Here is a 22,114-nt window from a genome sequence, read left to right as displayed (position 1 = left end):
ATCTCCACAACTTTTGAAGTCTTTTGGTTCTATTTGCATCTTAATGCATCGCGAACCAACTTCTAAACATCTCACAATGGAAGAAAGCAAGTCAGACTGCTAAATGCATGTTTGTGGGTCTTCCAAGGGCACCTCGTGTTTTTATCATGTACTGTAGTCTGTGGTCATTGCGGCTCCTCCTTCTCCTAGCGTCTGGGTGACTGGGCTTCCTGTGGACTTATAAAAATAGCTTTTCAATGACAGATTGAAATGAGGTCAGAAAGACGTGCAGTCCGCTAAGAGAGCCTGCAAAAAACTGCAAGTATGCTGCTCTGTTCAGAACCCCGTGTCTTATCTGAAGTAAAATTTAAAGAGACAAAAGTCAGACGCAACCTGTGGAGAATATCAAGTATATCTTGTGTGACCACTTGTTCAAGACCCAGAGGAGCAGACACTCGTTTTAACAGACTGAAACTGTATATCAGCCTCATATCTCCTAAAACAGATGGAAATGAGACTAGTATTGACAGAGCAAGAGTCTGTAAAATCAGTCTAGATAGCATTTGGTGCAAAATTTGTGATCTTCTGAAGGTAGATTCTTGAGATTGGTTCAACAGTAGAAAATCCTTCTCCATTTGCTCTCCATTTCAACTCCATTACGGCAATTTTTCCTACATTAATTTAGAGTTTTTTTTCTGAAACACATTTTCCAGTTGTAACGTGTCACTCCGCATTCTCTTCAAACTGTTTCCCCTCTAAACATTTACGAAGGAACTTTTACAGCATCGTAACCCGTCGACATAATCGTTCCAGTTCCAGTTGTCAATACTAATGTCAGTCTTGAATAAGTCCAGACGCAGGGGAACTCCTAGCTTACGTAAACCCACAGCGTTATGTTGATGTCTTTGCATAAAAAATCTCCTGCAAATAAACTCGGCAGCTCGAAACAAAGACCTCCATTACTGAGGGTTTGTGGCGCAGTTTTTTTTTTCATCAGGTTTTCCCCCAGTAAGTCGAGAGTCTGCAGTTGAGTGTGACAGACAGTCATTTAGATGCTGATCAGAGGAAGTGTGCGTGTCTGGTTGACACGCACAAGCCCCGAAAACAGTTATTAAAACAAGTTATGGCACAATAATAAATGCATTTGAAGTCAAAGCAAGTGTCTTAAATGCATGAAGTAGTGTTTAGTTTGGCTGTCTTTCACCTGTTTAATGTCTGTGTGAAATCAAAATTCATTCATTCATTCATTCATTCATTCATTCATTCATTCATTCATTCTCCTTCAGCTCTAATCCCTGATTCCGCCACGATGGACTAAACCGACAACAACTCTGGCTTATGTTTTACACAGCGGACTTCTTCCAGCCACAACCCAGTACTGGGAAACACCCATACACTGTCTCATTCGAACACAAACTCATACACTATGGCCAATTTAGTTTATTCAGTTAACCTATTTGGTAATCTTCAATCAAAGCCTGAGCAGTTGCTTCTGGGTTTGGAGTATCGGTCCTGTCAATTTGTTTCAGCAACAATATTCTTAGCCACGCCCCTCTTATGATGTGCAAAATTGAAAGCACCGCCTACTACTCAATCTTCTTTTTCATTTAGAAGTACATCAACATACTGAAACAAAAGTCTTAGCAAATTCAGTTCATGTGGACTTTATAACCATTTTTACCCTACTTACTGTTGGAAAACTGTGTATTTTTTTATATTTGACCATTGTTTTGCAGAAAATATTAAGTAGTAAGGATCATTTCTTAATTTGTGACAGAAAAAGGTACCAAAAAACTCTAAAGTATAGGAGAAGTTTGTTTTGAAAAGCCAGTAAACACACTTACAATCACTTAAACTTCGGTTTTTATGCTAATAATCTAAACAAAATATATTTTCTAGTATTTCTCCAAAACATTGAGAATATAAATTTCATTTAATATGAAGTAGTGTTACTGTGCTTTCACACTGAAGGCGGAAAGAGCGTCAAAGTAGCCGGAAGTAATAAACTTCCAATGGGAGCTGCGGCGATAAGTGGCATAGAGTGGCGCGTCTTCGCCAGTGTGTGCATCAAGGAGAGCTGAAATCAAGTTAAATTTATGGCATTGAGTTATGACGCAGTTCGGCGGCAACTAATCCGAATGTAGAAGTCCACCAATAAAGAGGATTCTAGAGAACACAGCCCTGTGAACTTTGGATCCGACCACAGTTGTTCTCAAGGGTTTGAATATTGCGGTTGCCAGATTTCCAGTTATTTACAATGTTTTCTTAAAGGGACACAAATAAAAAAGTTACTGGCAAATTATTAATGCGCATTTATGGTATCTATGTTTTTTTAAATTGGGAATCTCATGCTAACTATAACAAACGAGTATTGCTGCCTCAGTATATTTCAGACATTTGGACATATTAGATAAGTGGAGCAAAGCCACAGCACACACAGCAACTTGGTCTTTCATTGTTAAATGCATTTAATAAAAGGCGCACAACATATTCATGCTAGAAATCAAGTTTCTTCACGCGGGAATTTAAGTTACTGATTTTGCTGCAAGAATTTTGATGGTCTTGCCGCCGGAGCTGTGAAGACAGACAGCGTTGTAGTGAGGGCGGCCAGAGCGAACTTTGACGCTGTCACCGCCTTCGGTGTGGCCCTCCAGGAATTGAGTTTGACATCCCTGATGTAGACCGAAGTATGTATGGCTGCATTTCATCTTTAAAACGAATGCTACGGGCCGGTATGACGTTGTTCCTTTTCACGCTTACCAGCTAGCCTGTTACCTCCATATAGATGGCTTTCCCTCTGTTACCAGTTTGTCCAGTAGCATCTGCGGACTTGAGATGCAGAGAGGAGTTGACTGCGGCGATGAGGTTTGAGTCCAGCAAAGAACAGTCCCAGAAAGCCGGTTAAACTAAAACACAAGCCAAAAGATAAAATAAACAAGTAAATAACAGAATGAGAATTTGGTAAAATGTCGTAAAAATCAGACGAAAGCTTTTCTTTTTCTGGATTGCTTTTTAAAAATGTTAGTTGGGTTTAGGGAAGTGGGTGGGTGGGTCAATCATTGCTTTTGAAAACACTATTGGTTGGGTTTAGGGAAGGAGGAGGGTGTGTCAATTGATCAGTGAGTCAGTCGACAGAGATCTCTGGTGGGTTTACATGAGAACATCAGGCACGAATGGCACTCGCGAGAGAAATTTGTGGTCTGAAAAAGCGTACACAGCGGCCTCAAGCAGATTCGCAAAAACAAAAACTACAAAAAATGTAGCTCCTGGGATGTAGTTGTCGCTCTCCAGAAATGTATACAGGGGCACGTTTTCAGAATGAGCCTGGGTTTGTTTTTAAACAAGTAAAAGAGTTTAAAATTTGGAGTCAATTAGTGATTTGGTGACATTTAGTGCACTTACAATATAATTTTCGGCATTTTACAGTCACCAAATGTTTATTTATCCAAAGTCTATTAGAACAGAATCGACTATCTATTCTATTTACACATAAAAGTCTTGTGCATAATATTCAGACGTTTTCAATATCACTTCCACACCCAAGTCAGGGCTGAACTCAAATGACCAGCTGCAAAAAAAGCTGCGAAGGAGTTTAAAGCATGATGTTTTTCCATCTCAAAACATCATTATGCATTTTCCACACAAACGCGCCTTTCCAAGAGCGACTGAAATGAAGCATTAGGAGCGACTATTGCTTTTGAAGGGCATCTGATGTGTTTTCCTGATCCTCAAACGCTTGAAATCATCCGCCCAGCTCAATCTAGACCTGATGAAGTGACGCCTTACGAACGGGAAGATCTCTGCCCATTAATATTTTCCATCAGATCTTTCCTTTCAGCTTTTTTTCTTTTCTCCCCTAGATTGAAGCCGCAGTTGTTCTTTTTCTCCAGTGATCTCAGTCTTTCCTCTGTCTAATGACGGTGTCTGGCGGGATGCAGGCGATGCGGTTACACCTCGCAGAGGAAAAAAAACGAGCAGGAAAGACTTTTTACGGCTGTCCTCATGATGAGAAATCACACTTTCATCCTGACGTGTTGCAGCTAATTTTAGGGGTCGAGGGGAAAAAATACCCGCAATATCCAATTTGCTCTGCTGTACACCAGATCCGTATAGCTGACAGCAAATTTGATTTCCCGTTCAGATGCTGAAGGTAATCAGATATCAGGGCTTTTAAAAAATGTGGATGTAGGATTGGATGCACAAATTTAGGCCTATTTAGTGTGTGTGTGTTTGTGTTGTGTGTGTGTGTGTGTGTGTGTGTGTGTGTGTGTGTGTGTGTGTGCATACATATTAATATGACCAGTAAAATAATAATAATATTAATAAATATATATTTCATTTATTTATTTTATTTTCAGCTTAGTCCCTTTATTAATCAGGGGTCACCACAGCGCAATGAACCGCCAACTTATCCAGCATATGTTTGTGCAGCGGATGGCCTTTCAGCTGTAGTCCATCGCTGGGAAACATCCATACACACCCATTCACACTCATACACTACAGACAATTTAGCTTACCCAATTCACCTATACCATGTCTTTAAACTGGGGTTAAGGGGATTGGGGGGGGGTTGTGCGAACACGGGGAGAACATGCTAACTCCTCACAGAAATGCCAACAGACCCAGCTGAGGCAAGAACCAGCGACCTTCTTGCTGTGAGGTGATTGTGCTACCCACTGAGCCACCGTGATGCCATAATAAGTATATATATAAAATATAAATAAATAAATATCCACTCATTCATTTTTCTTTGGCTTAGTCCCTTATTTTTCAGGGGTCGCCACAGTGGAATGAACCGGCAAGTTTTACAGCATATGTTTTACGCAGCGTATGTCCTTCTAGCCACCAATCAGTACTGGGAAAAAAAAATAAACAGTATATAATATTTAATATATAATACATATAAAAAAATTATATATATATATATATATATATATATATATATATATATATATATTATATTATATATATATATATATATATATATATATATATATAAAATAATAAAAAAATAAACATAGATTAGTAGTCAAAATTTGAAGTGGATCAAAAACACGAACACAAGAATGGGTGTTTTTTTTACTTTTTACTTATTTTATACTCTTTTTTTAAACATATAACAATTCATATATTGAAAAAGTCTATTTATTTATTCATAATATTTGCTTATTTGTAATGTTTTACATGGCATTTGTGATGGGGAGAGGATGAATGTTTAACCAGTACAATAATACACACATTTTGTCTGGTGTTTTGACAAATATTCATTGAGACATCAGAATTTGCATTTATCTCATTATGTTTGTTTATTTGTTTGTATACTTTAATTCTTCGTGCACTCATGAGCATTTGAGCATAGCCTGATACAGTAAAGAATTAAAAACATGCAAATAAAAACACAGAGAAGCGCATTACTGATTAGTGTTCTACTGTTTCCAGATCGACAGATTTTTAATGCTGTTTCACTTGCATTGAGGGATTCTGTATCTTCCTCCGGAGGGTAAGAGATCATTACATGAGATGGATTGTTTATAATACTTTTCGCTGCATTCAAAGTGCATTCTTCGAATTTAGTCGTTTAATTCGAGTTCTGGTAAAGGTTTTTAGTCCTATAAGTATAGACCATTTCAATGTGCTGATGTCATTGGCTTTTGAACACATCCTGCTTGTTATCATACTATATCATAACTGTAACAAGAGAAAATTCAATCACGTTTCATGTTAAATCAGCTATCAAAACATTATTTATCAATATGTGGATCTTTTTGGATTTTTTGGAACTATTTGAAAATTAAAAATGTAAGTCAGGAAATACATTAGGACCATTGTTATTGTTTACATTCCTCAAAGTGGTCTATAATGTCTGCATGACGTTTGTGAGGTGGTAAAAATGCAGCATATTCACTTAAATGCTTATCCTTTCTGCTGTTTTAACAAATATTACCTAAAATACAAACATGTATATTTACTTATATATTTATTTATAATATTTTAGGTAGGCCTCATTCTTGTAACGCAACACAAATATATTAATCTAAATATTTTACATTATTATTTTTGTATTAATATTTAATATATTATTTTACTAATATATTATTATTATTTTTAAATAACTAAATATTTTTACAAAAATGAATTTCTGTAAAATCTTAAATTTAATTTAAAGACACAAATTAAACTTAGCAAGTAAACTTAATTTGTTTGTTTAAATTCAGCCCATAAAAACTGGGTTATGGTGGCGCAGTGAGTAGCACGATCGCCTCACAGCAAGAAGGATGCTGGTTCAAGCCTCGGCTGGGACAGTTGGCATTTCTGTGTGGAGTTTTCATGTTCTCCCCGTGTTGGCATGGATTTCCACACAGTCCAAAGACATGCGCCATAGGTGAATTGAATAAGCTAAATTGGCCGTATTGCATGTATGTGAATGCAACAGTGTTTGGGTGTTTCCCAGTGATGGGTTGCAGCTGGAAGGGCATCCGCCCCGTAAACATATGCTGGATAAGTTGGTGGTTCATTCTGCTGTGGCGACCATTGATTAATAAAGGAACTAAGCGAAAAAGAATGAATGAATAAACTGTTTAATCAAGATTGCATTATATATGTCCATGCCTAATATCAGATGGCCAGAAAGTGATTCAATTTTTTATAAATTGCTAAAATTTTGGTATTTGTGATGCAGCAAGAGATTGTTGTGTACACTATGGGTGCTTTCACACCTACACTTTTGTTTCGGAACGTGTCTCGATTGCCCAGTTAGCGCCGTTCGATTGGCATATGTTAACAGGGCAATCGCGCTCTGTTCCGCGCCAAAGTAATCGCTCCGAGATCGCTTGAATGAGATGGTCTCGGCTCGATTGAAACGAACCCTGGAGCGGTTCGATTGCAGTGAGAAAGCGATCCGATCCGAGCGCGGTTATATCACAGTGTTTTATGGATATGTAATAGGCTTGCGGCTATATGAAGAGAGAATTATGAGTAGGGCGGGAAGTTTCGCGAGTCTCCGGATGCCCGCAAACGAGTGATGATCTCCCGGTAATCTTGCGTCTCCCTCCCGGTCCGCAAATAGGCATTGTCGCGCACCCTTCTCACCCCTCCCCACCGCGTCTCTCCTCAGACACGTCGCGCGCGCACCCTGTCAATCACCACCAAACCACCACCTCTCCTGACAGCTGAGCGGGACGCTGCAAAATAAACCCTGACACTGACCAATGTGAGGAGAGTTTACTCGCATGTGACTTTTTTTTTTAGCTCTTTTGGTCCGATTAGAAACTTTGCAGTGTGAAAGCGAACCGCTCCAAGAGCAAAGAGCAACAATGTAACATTTGTAATCTCTGTTTAGGAACAACTGAATCGATTCACAGGTGTGAAAGCACCCTAAGTGATCATAAACAAATATTTTCTCAATTCAAATGAGTGGGAGCTTGGACCCGGGACATACGTCACCACCATGTCACCACTTAACAAGCAAATTGGTTAGCTTAGTCTTAATGGAAAGAGGCAGTCGCTAATTTTAGCACTACTGATGTTATACACAAAAAAAAATGGTTCATTGGGTTTACTACATTTTTTAAGGTAAGTGTATGCAAACAATTTATTCGGGATGAATTTAAACAAATAAATTCAATTTAGTAATGTTTAGTTTCATTTGCTTGTGTAAATTCAACCCAAATAAATATTTTACAACCATTTAACGTTAACAAATGTAGTAAATCTAAGGAATTATCTTTGAATCATTTTTTTTTCAGTGACCAAAAATGAGTAAAACAACCCCTAAAATATAATTTTAAATACATTTGTAAATATTTGTTTAATGCTAATTAATAATTCAGTTTAATTGAATTCATATCAGATCAGATTAAAAACTGACATATTTTAAACTGAACTGTACCGCTTTATTACTCCCAAACAGTAGATGATTAAATATTATATATATATATATATATATATATATATATATATATATATATATATATATATATATATATATATATATATATATATATATATATATATATATATATATATTTAATGTAACTTAACATTTATATAATATTAAAGATGATTAAATATAACTAACAATAATATTTATTGTATTATCAGATTAAAAACTGACACTGTTTAAACGGTCAAACTTTACAATGAGTTTTTTTTAGTTAATATATTTAACTAACATAAGCTTAAACAAAATTAATCATAGTCCAATATTTACTAATACATTATTAAAATCCATATTCATGCTTGTTAAAATTAGTTAATGCACCGTGAGTTAACATGAACAAACAATGAACGACTGTATTTTCATTAACCGATGTTAACTAACATGAACAAATACTCTAATAAATGTATTGTTGTTTGTTCATGTTAGTAAATGCATTAACTAACATTAACTAATATAACCTTATTGTAAAGTGTTACTGCTTAAAGTAAAATGTGCCATTGTACTACTCCTAAACAGAGTAGATGATTAAACATAATTAATGACTCAGCAGAAATCCAACCAGACAGCCTCTGATGGCATTAATAGCTATAAGCGTACAGTGCTCCACCCTGCCCCGTGGGACTCTGTGTGCATCTTATTTATCTGCAAACTTCATTCTTCAAACTCCAAACTGACATGAATGACAGCAAATGCATAATCAGCATTGGCGTTTTTACTGCAGAGGAAAACAAGGTGCTCCTTCCTTTCTAAAAACTGCATGAATTCACACAGCTCACGGTTCTCCTGCTAATGTGTGTGTGTGTGTGTGTGTGTGTGTGTGTGTAACTTTACTCCAGATACTCTTATGCCCTCAGCAGCCATTAACTTCAGCACAGAGGCCATGGAGAAAACACTCAGCAGCAAATACAGCAATAATGCACACGTGTTACCTAATGCCTGTAGCAGACAAGCCTGTTTTTTAGTTCCCTGTGTCTCATTTGATCCTTTATTAGAGCAAACGAGCATTACAAAATCATTTATTATACAATATACGATACCACTGTGTATTATGTAGTACTTTTTTACAATTAACTATATACTACAGTGCAATCTTCAATCAAATGTTCACTATATACTGTCAAATGCTGCTGGCGGCCCGAGTTCTAACCCTTCCGGTTTTTGAGATAAGATTATTTATTTTTTTGGCATTTCTGTCTTTGAAAGACTAGAACAAAACTTTAGCCAATACCACCACCTTTACATTGTGTTTATAGTACTGCACTAGTATATATAACAGGTCTTTTTGACTATAGTGCATTGTATATTTTATATTAACACTCTTTATACACTGCACAATACTACAAAATTTACTTTATAGTACTTTGAGCACTTGAAATTTGGCTAAAATACAGTAATATTTCACGAAAACTCTACTTATGTACTATACTAGTAGTATTTTTTACATTAATATATGGTATTGTACTGTATTGTGCTCTGCTCTTAATTATATTACATACTTGCACTGTATATTACAGAATATACTACTAATAATACAGTTAGCGTTCTGTAAACACTGCACATTTTTTTCATTACACACTACACATAACAAACACTAGTTTGGTACTATAGTATATAGTTGAACACTGTTTTACACTTCACAATGTACTAGTTTTATTTTTTTAAACACTTGCTATATATATTACAACACAAGTAGGTAATATACATTATTACAGATTTATTAGCCCCCCTGAATTATTAGCCCCCCTGTTTATTTTTTCCCAATTTCTGTTTAACGAAGAGAAGATTTGTTCAACACATTTCTGAACATAATAGTTTTTATAACTAATCTCTAATAACTGTTTTACTTTAACTTTGACAGCAAATAATAATAATAATTTCAATATATATATATATATATATATATATATATATATATATATATATATATATATATATATATACACACACAATACAATACAAGTAGGTAATATATATATATATATATATATATATATATATATATATATATATATATATATATATATATATATATATATATATATATATATATATATATATATATATATATATTACCTACTTGTATTGTGCAGTACAAACAGACAGCAGACAACTTACTATACTGTAAAAATCTTGCCTACATTTTTTAAGTTGAAACAAATGAAATTTTCTAGTCATCTCAACTTACATCAGTCAAACTGACTAAAATATGACGTTAAACTTTGCATAAGTTAAAAAATTGAGTTGATTTGAACAAACAAATATCTGTTGTCTTGCATTTTGTCATTAATAATTTTACAGCGTACATACTATAAAACACACTTAAAACGATTTGCTGTTTGTCCTTTTTAACTATGGTATACTGAACATTTTATTTTATGTGAAAGTATTTACACCCTAGAACATTGTGGCACTAGACTAGACGCTTCAATATTACAGCATTTAATGTAACATCGTTCGCAAAACGACACAATTTACTACTTTTTGTTTTCATTTGAATAATTTCCCGTACACCACAGTATGTAATTCACTATAACATGTACTATAAAGCACTTCTCTTTTTGCAGTATCATATCCTGCCCTATCAACTTATTGCAAGCTACAGAATATCACGATTAAAACTTACACACTAGACTGTTGTACTTTCTATAATGTAACACTGTTCGATACTACTTACAGTAAACTATAATTGTAATTCTACAGTAGCAAAAACACATGTTGTAAAGTGTGCTGTACATTTTAGCATGCTGTGCTATGCACTATATTATACGACACACTTGTATCATACACTAGAGTTTCATGCTACATGCTTTGGTTTATTATATACTAAAGTTCCCAAATATTTATAATGTTACAGTCTTACACACACTGTAAAACACTGTTAGTTTACTTTACTTAAAAAAGCGAGCAAATCTGTAAACAAATAGTAGGCATAACTATAAAAATTAAGTTAAGTCAATGGGTTTTACTCACTTTTTAAAGTAAACTCAACTTGCTGCTTTTAATGCAATGGGTTTATCCAGTGGGTTCAAACTACATATTTAAAATGAGCTGAAACAACACAATTCTTGAGTTTCTATGTTCAATCCACGTAAAATTGTAAATACAAATTACGTTAACTTACTGTAATTCCTTCATGTTGTCTCAACACAAATCAATTGTGCGAAACAGTATTTTTTACAGTATAATCGATTTTTACAGAGCACGTCACAAATGTTACTCAATTATTATCTACCAGACTACATACTTCACTGTAGTGTACACTATATACTATACAATGCTTGTCTCTTCCACTATAAATACTTTCATTTTAGTATACTTCACACATTTTTGCACATCACACTAAAATATTTATAGCACCAAACCCTTCATCACTGTATTATTATCTTCTGTACTGTGTACTTTTCTAGTAAGCAGTACAACAGTGGCTTGCATGGTTCAGGATCTGTAGAGCTACACATCGATGAATTTGCTCTTCAGTGTTTGGACTCTCAGTAATGATTTTAAACCACACTGAACTGAGCTAAACTGAACTGAACTTAAACACTATAAACTGAACTACCCTGATCCTGTTACTATGACCATTTATGTGAAGCTGCTTTGACACAATCTACATTGTAAAAGCGCTATACAAATAAAGCTGAATTGTATTTAGTTGAACAGTAGATGTCTCTGTGCATGCTTTGGTTTTTATATACTAAATTTGCTAACAACATACAGTATATAATGTTACACAGTTTCATACATGTAACACCAACCAGACTACATACTTAACTATAATATACACTAAAATGCATTTTAATATACTACACAGTACACAATGTACTAAGAGGGACTTCATGTATTATCTATAGTGCTGTATACACTATGTCGTAAAACACTTTGTAAGATTAGCTCTGTCAGTATTACCATGCATGCTTTGATAAACTGTATTATATACTAAACTATATAAGTTCATACACTTCACAGTTATTACACCATTTACTGTCTACCACACTACTTCATTGCAGTATACACTATACAAACCAAACAACTTGTCTGTTTTTAGTATATATATACTTGCTTATTTGCATTTGCATATCATATTAAGAGATTTGTAGCACATAACACTTCACTACTGTACTATTATCTTCTATACCATGTACTTTTCTATTGTCTCTTAATTTAAACACTTTTAAAGATCATATTTTGCATTCTAACTATAAAGTATTACATGTGTATTATATACTAAACTTCCCTTCTACATAGTGTTAAACAATTTTATACACAACAAATATTAGTCAATTTACAACCTACCACACTAAAAAAAAGTGAGTAAACCCATTGCTTTTAAAGCCATTAGTTGACTTTACTTAAAAAAGTGAGTAAACCCATTGCTTTTAAAGCCATTAGTTGACTTTACTTAAAAAAGTGAGTAAACCTATTGCTTTTAAAGCCATTAGTTGACTTTACTTAAAAAAGTGAGTAAACCCATTGCTTTTAAAGCCATTAGTTGACTTTACTTAAAAAAGTGAGTAAACCCATTGCTTTTAAAGCCATTAGTTGACTTTACTTAAAAAAGTGAGTAAACCCATTGCTTTTAAAGCCATTAGTTGACTTTACTTAAAAAAGTGAGTAAACCCATTGCTTTTAAAGCCATTAGTTGACTTTACTTAAAAAAGTGAGTATACCCTTTGCTTTTAAAGTAATTAGTTAAAAGTGAGTAAACCTGTTGTCTTAAAATTAAGTAAACGAACCCTGTGCATGATCATAAATATTAAGTCTTAACATTTCCAGTGGGTTTACAAAATTTAAAATAAAGTAATCTCTAAATCTCACAAATATAGAGTAAATGAACTATGTGCATAATTAATACAATTTTGTTAAAATATTACACTATTTACTACCTATCAGACTAAAATAAGTGAGTAAACCTGTTGACTTTACTTTAAAAAAGTGAGTAAACCTGTTGCTTTAAAATAAAGTAAACAAACCATGTGCATAATTACAAAAATTAAGTCAAAATATTCCACAATTTACTACCAACCAGACTAAAAAAAGCGAGATAACCCATTGCTTTTGAAGGGATTAGTTGACTTTTTTAAAACATGTTGCCTTAAAACAAAGTAAACGAACCCTGTACATGATTGTAAATGTTAAGTCTTAACAGTCCAAGTTACGGTGGGTTTATGAACGTCTTTAAAGTAATCAATAACTTTTTATAGTTTAGACACTATACAAATATTAATAGTAAATTAACTATGTGCATAATTAGAAAATGAAGTTGTCAAAATATACAAAAAACAAAATACATAATTAAAAGTCATGGCAACATATTTTAAAGTTAATTGGGTTTTAACTTTTTTTTTCTATGTGCATAATTGCAAAAATTAAGTTACTGTAAGTCAAAATATTACACAATTCACTTCACTAAAAAAATTACATGATTAAAAGCCATGTCAACATATGTTTTGAAGTTATTTTAACCTAATTTAGAAAGTTAATTGGGTTTTAACTTAATTTTTTAGGTTAAACAAATTTAAACTTGATGTTTCAAGTCAGCTTAATTGATCTAAGTTAAAATGACTTGTAAAGTTAAATTGGTTCAACTTAAACATTTAAATGAGCTACGTATTTTACAGTGAAGCTACCGCACTAAAAAGTGAGATAACCCATTGCTTTTGAAGCAAGTAGTTGACTTTCCTTATAAGAGTAAACCTGTTGCCCTGAAATTAAGTAAATTAACTACAGTATGTGCATAACTACAAAAATTAAGTTACTGTAAGTCAAAACATTACACAATTTATTACAATATAAAAAATTACATAGTTAAAAGTCATATCAACAGATGTTTTTAAGTTACTTTAACCTAATTTAGAAAGTTAGTTCAGTTTCAACTTACTTTTTAGGTTAAACAAATTTAAACTTGATGTTTTAAGTCAGCCTCATTGATCTAAGTTAAAATGACTTGTAAAGGTAAATTGGTTCAACTTAAACATTTAAATGAGCAATGTATTTTACAGTGAAGCAACCAGACTAAAAAAAGTGAGATAACCCATTTGCTTTTAATGCCATTAGTTGACCTTACTTAAAAAAGTGAGTAAACCTGTTGCCCTAAAATTAAGCAAATGACAGTGCTTAATTATAAAATAAAGTTAGGTCTTAACAGTTCCAAGTTACAATGGGTTTACTCACTTTCTCAGTAAAGTAACAAATCACTTATTATGCTTATACTAAAACATATTTGACAATAAAGACTTATATTGACACATTTTCAAAGCAGCAGACAAGTATTTGCATTTTACAATACTTCGCAGTTCTAACCATCACACTAATGCCACTACTATTATCTTCCACACAATATGTCTGTATATAATACGCTTGGTTATATCAGATTTCTGGGTCTTACTGTGTCTGTGCACGCGATGAATAATCACCTGCGGGCTGCTGTGATCTCATAGCGCTCTCCAGTCGTCTAATATCACTCCCGGCTTGGCCTTTCAGTTTTTGTCACACATTTTAGCTCGTTTTTTTTCCTTCTCCCTATGTTCCTCCTCCTTCCTCCGAAAGTTGTTTTGGCTGTGCAGCGTCTGGCACGGTCTTCCGAGACTTGAGAACAATGAGAAGAATGTTTGAGCATTTTTTTTCATCCTTGTTTTGAGAGCGCGTTTTATGACCTCCGCCGGCCCGAGCTCAAGTCTGGCTGACAGATGTCGCGCCGTCGCTCAATGAAACTATTTACGGATGACCTTTCCTCTGTACGGACCCTCTTTTCCTCTCTCTGGTCTGCTCGAAACTCTTAGAAGAAGTTTCCAGAACGCTGACTTTTCACTGAAAATAAGCACCTAGTGCAGAAAGTGCATGCAGATGCTATTAGTATGATGGTAGCCTCTCTTACCTGGATGATCTCTGTCTCTCTGTATGTGTGTGTGCTTCTCCAGGAACCATATAGCTCTTGTGTCTAAGAGGGAGTGTCCGGCTTCAGTATAGACGCTATGAGTGTTTATATAGGAGAGAGAGAAAGAGAAAGAGAGAGACAGAGAGAGAGAGGGTTCGTCTGGGGGCCAGACAGGGTGAAAGTGAATGAGAGCAAAGCGAAGGGAATTCCTATTTGTATAACGTCAGAAACTGAGCCCTCCCTCCATCAGCGTGGAGCACAGGAAGAGGCAGGGAGCAATTATACTGCAAAGAGTCATAAAACACACACACACACTCACACACAGAGAGAAAGAGAGAGAGAGAATGAGACACTCCCGCATGTTTCATCTGATAACTCTTTCATTCTCACCTGCATATGCTGGGTTTCATAAACTAAGGCAGCATGTGATCGTTCGCTGTCAGAAGGCTATTTTAATTCACTCTGTACTTCAGGATTCTACACTCTACACGATTTTAAGGTTTACCGCAGTTTTAAGTAAAGGTTTTAATACAGCTAAAATGTTTTGTTATACCATTCCCAAGGTATATGTGAGGCTTTTAAATGTATTTTTTGTGTTGTAAAGAAATCTGTGTTTTTGAAACTAATGAAGAAAGCAGAAGTCAATGATTTATTTTAATTATTTAGCCTACTGCTCCAAAATATTTCTTAAAATAAAATAAACTGTGTACAATGGGGAAAAAAAGTTGAGTTTTGTTTTTTTACCCAGACATTTAAATAGAGCTTATTATAGAACATTAATCACAATACCGTGTTATTTTTATCCAAGGTTATCATACCGTCAAAAACAAACATCTGTCTAGCTGTCTAAAACAGTGTTTCTCAACTGGTGGGTCGCGGGAACATTTTCAGTGGGTCGAGGAGTTTGTGGTCAAAAAAACAACAAATGTTTAATTTTTAACATATTTTGCTTATATAAGACTTTTATTTTGAAATGCACAAGCGACAACTGTACGTTTGACATGTGAAATTTCTTTTAATAGACCTTTTTCACAGCGGAATTGAACACCGGAAGCGCCCTTCGAAGCAGTGTATCGATATTTCCGGGTTCGCTAGGAGTCGCAGAGACATGACAGCCTCGGGACAGCGGATGACTTTCTCACGGTCAACTTTGCCATAATTTGGACAGGAAGATGTTGTTCGGTGAATGTGTAAAACTGCCTTAATAAAACAGCATTTAAAAGATGATACCGATTTGCAGAGTTTGTGCAGAAAACGTGTCTTACACAGCGTTTGCCATGTCAGGTTCCAGTAAGGTGCACAGCCAACAGCATAAAATCTGCTCATTCAAGCCATTCGTAAACTAGATTAACCTGGCTATTTAACATGCAGCAGGATGAGTTTTATGTCAGTAGTCCCGTCTGTAAACTGTGCTAACCCCCTCCTTCCTTTTAATTCAGAGTCAGATATAGTGAATGGCGAGGTAGCTGTACAGGCGAGTTGCTATCGGTTAATACATTACAGGTTGTTTAATGCTCGTGAGGTTTTCTCAAGTCTGGAAACACGTTAGCTCCTACTCGTGGATAATATTCATTTTTATTATTTATTTAAAGAACAGCAAATAACATTTTAAACATTAACACATTAAATAACACATTAAAGTATACTATCTTTATTATATAACTGACTAAACAAATAATTTTGCTGTCAAACCAATTAAAAAAAGAGATTTGCATTTGTATGAACTGTCTATTATTCCAAAATAACAACAATGTAGGGATAAATCATGCTTATAGATTAATGACCATGATGAGCACTTGTTTGTGGACGGCAGATAGCTTAACTTGAGTTTTGTCTATATTATAATTACTCGTCAAAATAAACCATAGACCACCAGTCTTTAATGAAACATAATAATCTCCGCTTTGAAGTGTATACAGCATAAGAATGTACTCCCGCATATAACTTGAAACGGCATTCAACCCCCTTTAATATTGTCATCCATGATTTTCCCTGTCCTTCGTCTTTCGGGAGATCGTGGTCATTAAAGTAAGAGTGTCGTTTTTGAGTTGGAGCAGCTGGGAACGCAGCAATCACAGCGCTGAGATGACCCTGCCATTCTTTCTTGCTCCGTCGCATTGAAACCGGATGTTGTGGTACACTGCTTCGCTTACCGGAACCAGGAAGTGTGAAAAAGGCCTATTATAGCAACAAATATGTCGAAGCGAAAGTATGACCCCGAATATGTGAAGTATGGATTTACATATAAAAAAAGGCTTAACACCTCAGTGTGTCATATGTCGTGATCATAGACTGTAAAATATATGGACGTAGTATCCGTGACGTCACCCATAGGTTTCTAAAGAGCGCAAAAGAAGCCACAAGTAGGCGCGGCCAACCGTCGCCATTTTATTCGCGCGTCATCACACCCACGGCGGGATACCAAACAAGGGCAAAGAGGCGGAGAGTGGGCGGAGCTACAGACACCAGCTGGCATTTAGCTTGGACCAGGCTTAGACACACTTTACTTTGGGAGAACGCTTAATACTTTATCACCTGTGACTCGCTTGTATTCTGACCACTTGTGCTTGGTTGTACACTATATCAATAAAGTGTTTAGACTTTTAAAAACACTGCTGTAACACATTGAGCCACTAAACATTGTTCTTATGACGTTTTTCAACAGGAGGAAAACGCAAATTACTTCCAAACACTTCAGATATAGTCTGTGTTAGTTACTGTAAGACTATTGATGAAATCCAGCATAACACTGTATGACAACGCTTCAGATGACTGTTCTAGAGCCTACAGCTAATCAATCCGTCAGATTCTGAAGTGCATTACAGCTCTAAATATAAATATAAACGATAAATGATCTTAAATAAAACAAATACATATATAGAGATGGTATATAAGTATATAACTTTACTCACATGGAAAACGAAGGCCACGTGAATGGTTTGTGAGCACAATTAAGTTCACTCAGCATGCCATGCCATCTAATAATTGTAGGAAACAAGTCCAAAAGGCAGTTGACTGTGTAAAGCCACATAAAACAACACAGAAATACGATAAATATGCAGAGTTCAGTGGCTAATCTGCAGGATTCAGCTGAAGGGACGTGACGGTGACCAACGAGACCTAGCTGTCACTCAAGTGTCCACGCCCTTAATTATGCAAACTTAATATAACTTAATATAAAGGAAACGGATGAGTTATAAAAAAATTCACCACCCTCACAGTTGTCATGAAGGGTAATATTAGCTGTATTAACCAAAATCTTTTTTTGTACCAGGCTGTAAACACCTTTTTTTCTGCTGTAAAGTCGGCCATTCTAACAGTGGGCTCAATTGAAATTTGCTCTGTTTTGGAGCCAGGAGCTGCCAGGACTAGCGGAATTTCGGATGAATTGCAGTTTTAGTTACTTTCGTATTGGCTTCCTGAGGGAGAGCGGGAGGTTGCCGCTTGGTCGTGATGTGCTCTCACAAGAGCACTTTTAGAAACCAAACATTTGTCATTTTTACTTTGTAATATTTCTATAATTTGAGACATTTTGTTAAATGAAAATAGTAAAAAATCTTGTTTATTTATAAGTCTTGGTGATTTTCTTATGATTTATCTGTCCTTACTTGTGGATGTTAACAAATAAATACAAATTATTTTAATTCCTAAAATTTTATTATAGTTCCTAAAAATTTGGGCTGTGGGTTGATGACCATGTAAAAATGTGGGTCCCACGGCCAAACCAGTTGAAAACCACTGGTCTAAAACATGAACTGTATGTCCTGTTTTTGATGTTATATACTGTATTTATTTATTTTGAATACTATATTATTAATCATTTATATAATGCTTTAGTTCATGTTGCTATACTTCAGGATTGTGTACTGTACACTCTAGGAGTGTACCGGATCACGGTTGATCTGTGATCACAACCAATGGTTCAGAACACACTCGACACTCGTGGATAAATACATTTTGTTTTTACTTTACTAATCTGTAACGATCGCAGAGAGATCGCCTCTCGCATCATTCAAATCACACGTATGAAAGCATTTAGGCTTTCCTGTAAAATATAATGATGACGGAAGAAGTCGTGATAGGTTATTCAGGTTTCTTGGGTTATTAAAGTTGTTTTCTGTCACTACTTATTTAGCCTGCATTAATGCATTCAGTGTAAGCTTCACGATTAATCATTGAAAGATCTGGGTTTCAACACCTACGCAACATAAATAATAAATGATGGTGATTTGCATATGATTATTAATTTTTCCAATCGCTGCATTCGAATCTGTGTTTAAAAAACGCAAAAACGAGATTCAGTCTTTAGGTTAATAACACAGAAGAACTGGGAAAACTTTATAGTTAAGATAAAACCACTGATAGTTATGGTAAAGATTAAAGTCACTGTCATATGCATTTAACTTGACGCTCAGTTGTAGGCAGCAATTACATTATTTAACCAATAGGGGGCGACAAATGACATCAAAAATATGCCACTGAATAATTCTTTAAAATTGACACATCTCGCACTGAAACATGAAGTTTTATGAGTGACTGACTGAACTTATTTAAACTGAGACAAAAAATAAACATGGGTTGTACAAATTATACTGTTAGATTTATAGATTTAAGCATTATCAGCAACAGTAGTAGTCACTGTGAATTTTTCACAGTACTGATTATTTTACAATTTTTTTTTTCAGCTGATTATTTCTTCATTTAAAAAAAATAAAATTACAGGATTTAAGTTCTGTTTGTTAAAACCAAAAGTGTCTTGCAGTACTGTTTTTGTAATAAATGGAAACCAAATGACATTTGTCTCCTCCCTTTTTCGGCTGATTTGAAATATGTTCCAATTCGTAACTAAAAAACATAATGTGGTCTGAATGGGGAGATTTGTGACTCGTTACACCACTAGTACACTCACACATGCAGTATTTTATTTATTTAACTTTTTTAATAAACATTACATTTTTGGTAGAATGGAGCAAATGGCTGTCTAATAAAAATCACTGTATGCACCTACAGTAGATGACACTTTACAATAAGGTTTCAATAATAATATTAATTATTGTTAGTTAATGAATTTACTAACATGAACTAAGTTCAAACAACACTATGAACTAGCCATAGTTCAACATTGAGTTAACATGAGCTAATATGGAATAACTGTTTTCATTAACTAATGTTAACTAACAATAATAAATACTGTTATTAATTTATTGTTCATTGTTTGTTCATGTTAATAAATGCATTAACTAACATTAACTAATACAATCATATTGTAAAGTGTTACCGTATTTTATTTTGAAGACCATATTTATTTATTTTGTACACCCTTTTATTACTATATATATTATATAGTCCATATTTATATACATATATATATAAAATCCCAGTAGATCAGCAGTTTCTGAAATACTCAGACCAGCTCATCTGGCACTAATAACCATGCCACATTCAAAGTCAGTTTAATCATCTTTCCTCCCCATTCTGAAGTTCGGTTCGCAGCAGATCACCTTGACCATGTCTACATGCCTAAATGCATTGCCATGTGATTGGCTGATTAGAAATTTGCGAGCAGTTGGACAAGTGTACCTAATAAAGTGGCCGGTGAGTATATTCAATATTAGATACGTTGTGGGAATTATTATGCATATATTGTTTATATATATGAATATATTTGGTAATATATAACATTTTAAAAAGATATGTGTAGTAATATGTGTGCATGCTTATGTGTGTGTGCTAAAAATGGAATATTAGAACACAATTAGAATATGATGTCAACAGTTCAGAACAACATGACATTCCATTTGGAACTGCTACAAAACGCATGCAGTGATTAGTAAAATATCAGAAACAGAGCTTGCTACATGACTGATGGATTTGGTTATTTTACACCCGTTGTTCATTTTCCTTCATTTGAATGTCGTTTACAGGATGTCAGCAGTTGCATTGGGTCAGAAGGATACAAAGAGGGTCACACCTGCGCAATGTTTACAGGACAGACGCAGACATATACACACACTGACAAACACGAACCACGAGTGTTTACTGCGCTCTAGTACACACTTTATGACCGTCAGCTCCCCCATTCAGACACAGGCCAGGGAAGGAAAAAAAAAGGTCAAACAACTGCTCTCTGTCTGGACATCACACATTCCTCACAAACTCTTCTTACACGCGAGTCTCACACAAAGCCAGATTAATGCTGTCGTAAGCACACATTGACTTGAGCTCGTCCAACACATGACGGAGTCTGCAGTCCTCCAGGTTTTCACCACATTTCTTCATAATTCTTTGGCTGCAGTTTTTATATACGTTACTCTTTCATGTGTTTATAGTCAGCGGTTGGGATGTCATGGTGTCAAATAACCCACAGTGGGTTCGAATTTGTCATACGCTGAATCAGAAGGCTGTAAACCGTTTGTTCGTTATTGCTTTTGGCACATAAGCTTGGGAAAGATGATTTTTTCCATTCATTATTATCTGTACTGCAGCACAGGCTGTTTTTTTTGCACCTTTAAAAGAGCGTTGAATTTATAACGTCTTGCTGTTAGCGACACCGGTGGCCATTTAGTGAACTGCACTTTGCAGTATAACCAAATTTAGAATCGTAAGGCAAATTAATGCAGAGCTTTTTTAGTTGACTCAAACTGATGGGTGACACTGAGGCTCAGTGGTTAGCACTGTCCCCTCGCAGCAAGAGGGTTGCTGGTTCGACTTCTGGGTGGGCCAGTTGGCATTTCAGTGTGGATGTAGTTCCTGTGTTGGCGTGGGTTTCCTCAGGGTGCTCCGGTTTCCCTCACAGTCCAAAGACTTGCGCTATAAGTGAATTGGATTAACTAAATTGTCTGTAGTGTATGAGTGTATGTGTGTGTGAATAAGTGTGTATGGGTGTTTTACAGTACTGGGTTGCGGCTAGAAGGGCATACGCTGCGTAAAACATATGCCGGAATAGTTGGTGGTTCATTCCGGTGTGGCGACCCCTGAAAAATAAGAGACTAAGCCGAAGGAAAATGAATGAATGAACTTAAACTGATTCAAGTGCAGAACTTGGGTTAAAAGCTGAATCAACTCAAAAAAAGCTGTGCAGCAAGTTACCTTACAATTTTAAGTTGAGTGAACATTCAACGTACCAATATAGTATTCTTATATGATTTTTCGCTGAGAAGTAGGCCAGTGTTAATAATTGAAATTCACTTTCGATTTTAATTTTGGCTCATATCTCATCTTCTTTCCAGCAGTCCGCATTTGTTATCTTCATTATAAAAGTTATCTGCTAACTTAAACAGCTCTTAACATTAGATCCTGTGATTCTGAGTATTTTTAATCAA

At 35.1% G+C, this 22,114-nt stretch overlaps 1 long non-coding RNA gene across 1 annotated transcript in view; it reads right to left on the bottom strand.

Annotated features, from left to right (window-relative positions):
- Positions 1-374: 374 nt before the first annotated feature.
- Positions 375-22,114, bottom strand: part of LOC137490489 (uncharacterized) — a 43,749-nt gene continuing 22,009 nt past the window's right edge. The window contains exons 3-4 of the long non-coding RNA XR_011010002.2: positions 14,332-15,076; positions 375-2,885 (exon numbers count right to left, since the gene is read on the bottom strand). This is a non-coding gene — a long non-coding RNA (uncharacterized lncRNA). The remainder of the gene's footprint in view (positions 2,886-14,331; positions 15,077-22,114) is intronic.

Source organism: Danio rerio, chromosome 3, assembly GCF_049306965.1.
Source record: "Danio rerio strain Tuebingen ecotype United States chromosome 3, GRCz12tu, whole genome shotgun sequence".
Classification (NCBI taxonomy): Eukaryota; Metazoa; Chordata; class Actinopteri; order Cypriniformes; family Danionidae; genus Danio; species Danio rerio.
Note: the sequence above shows the minus strand (reverse complement) of the source record. Positions and strands in the feature narration are given on the sequence as shown.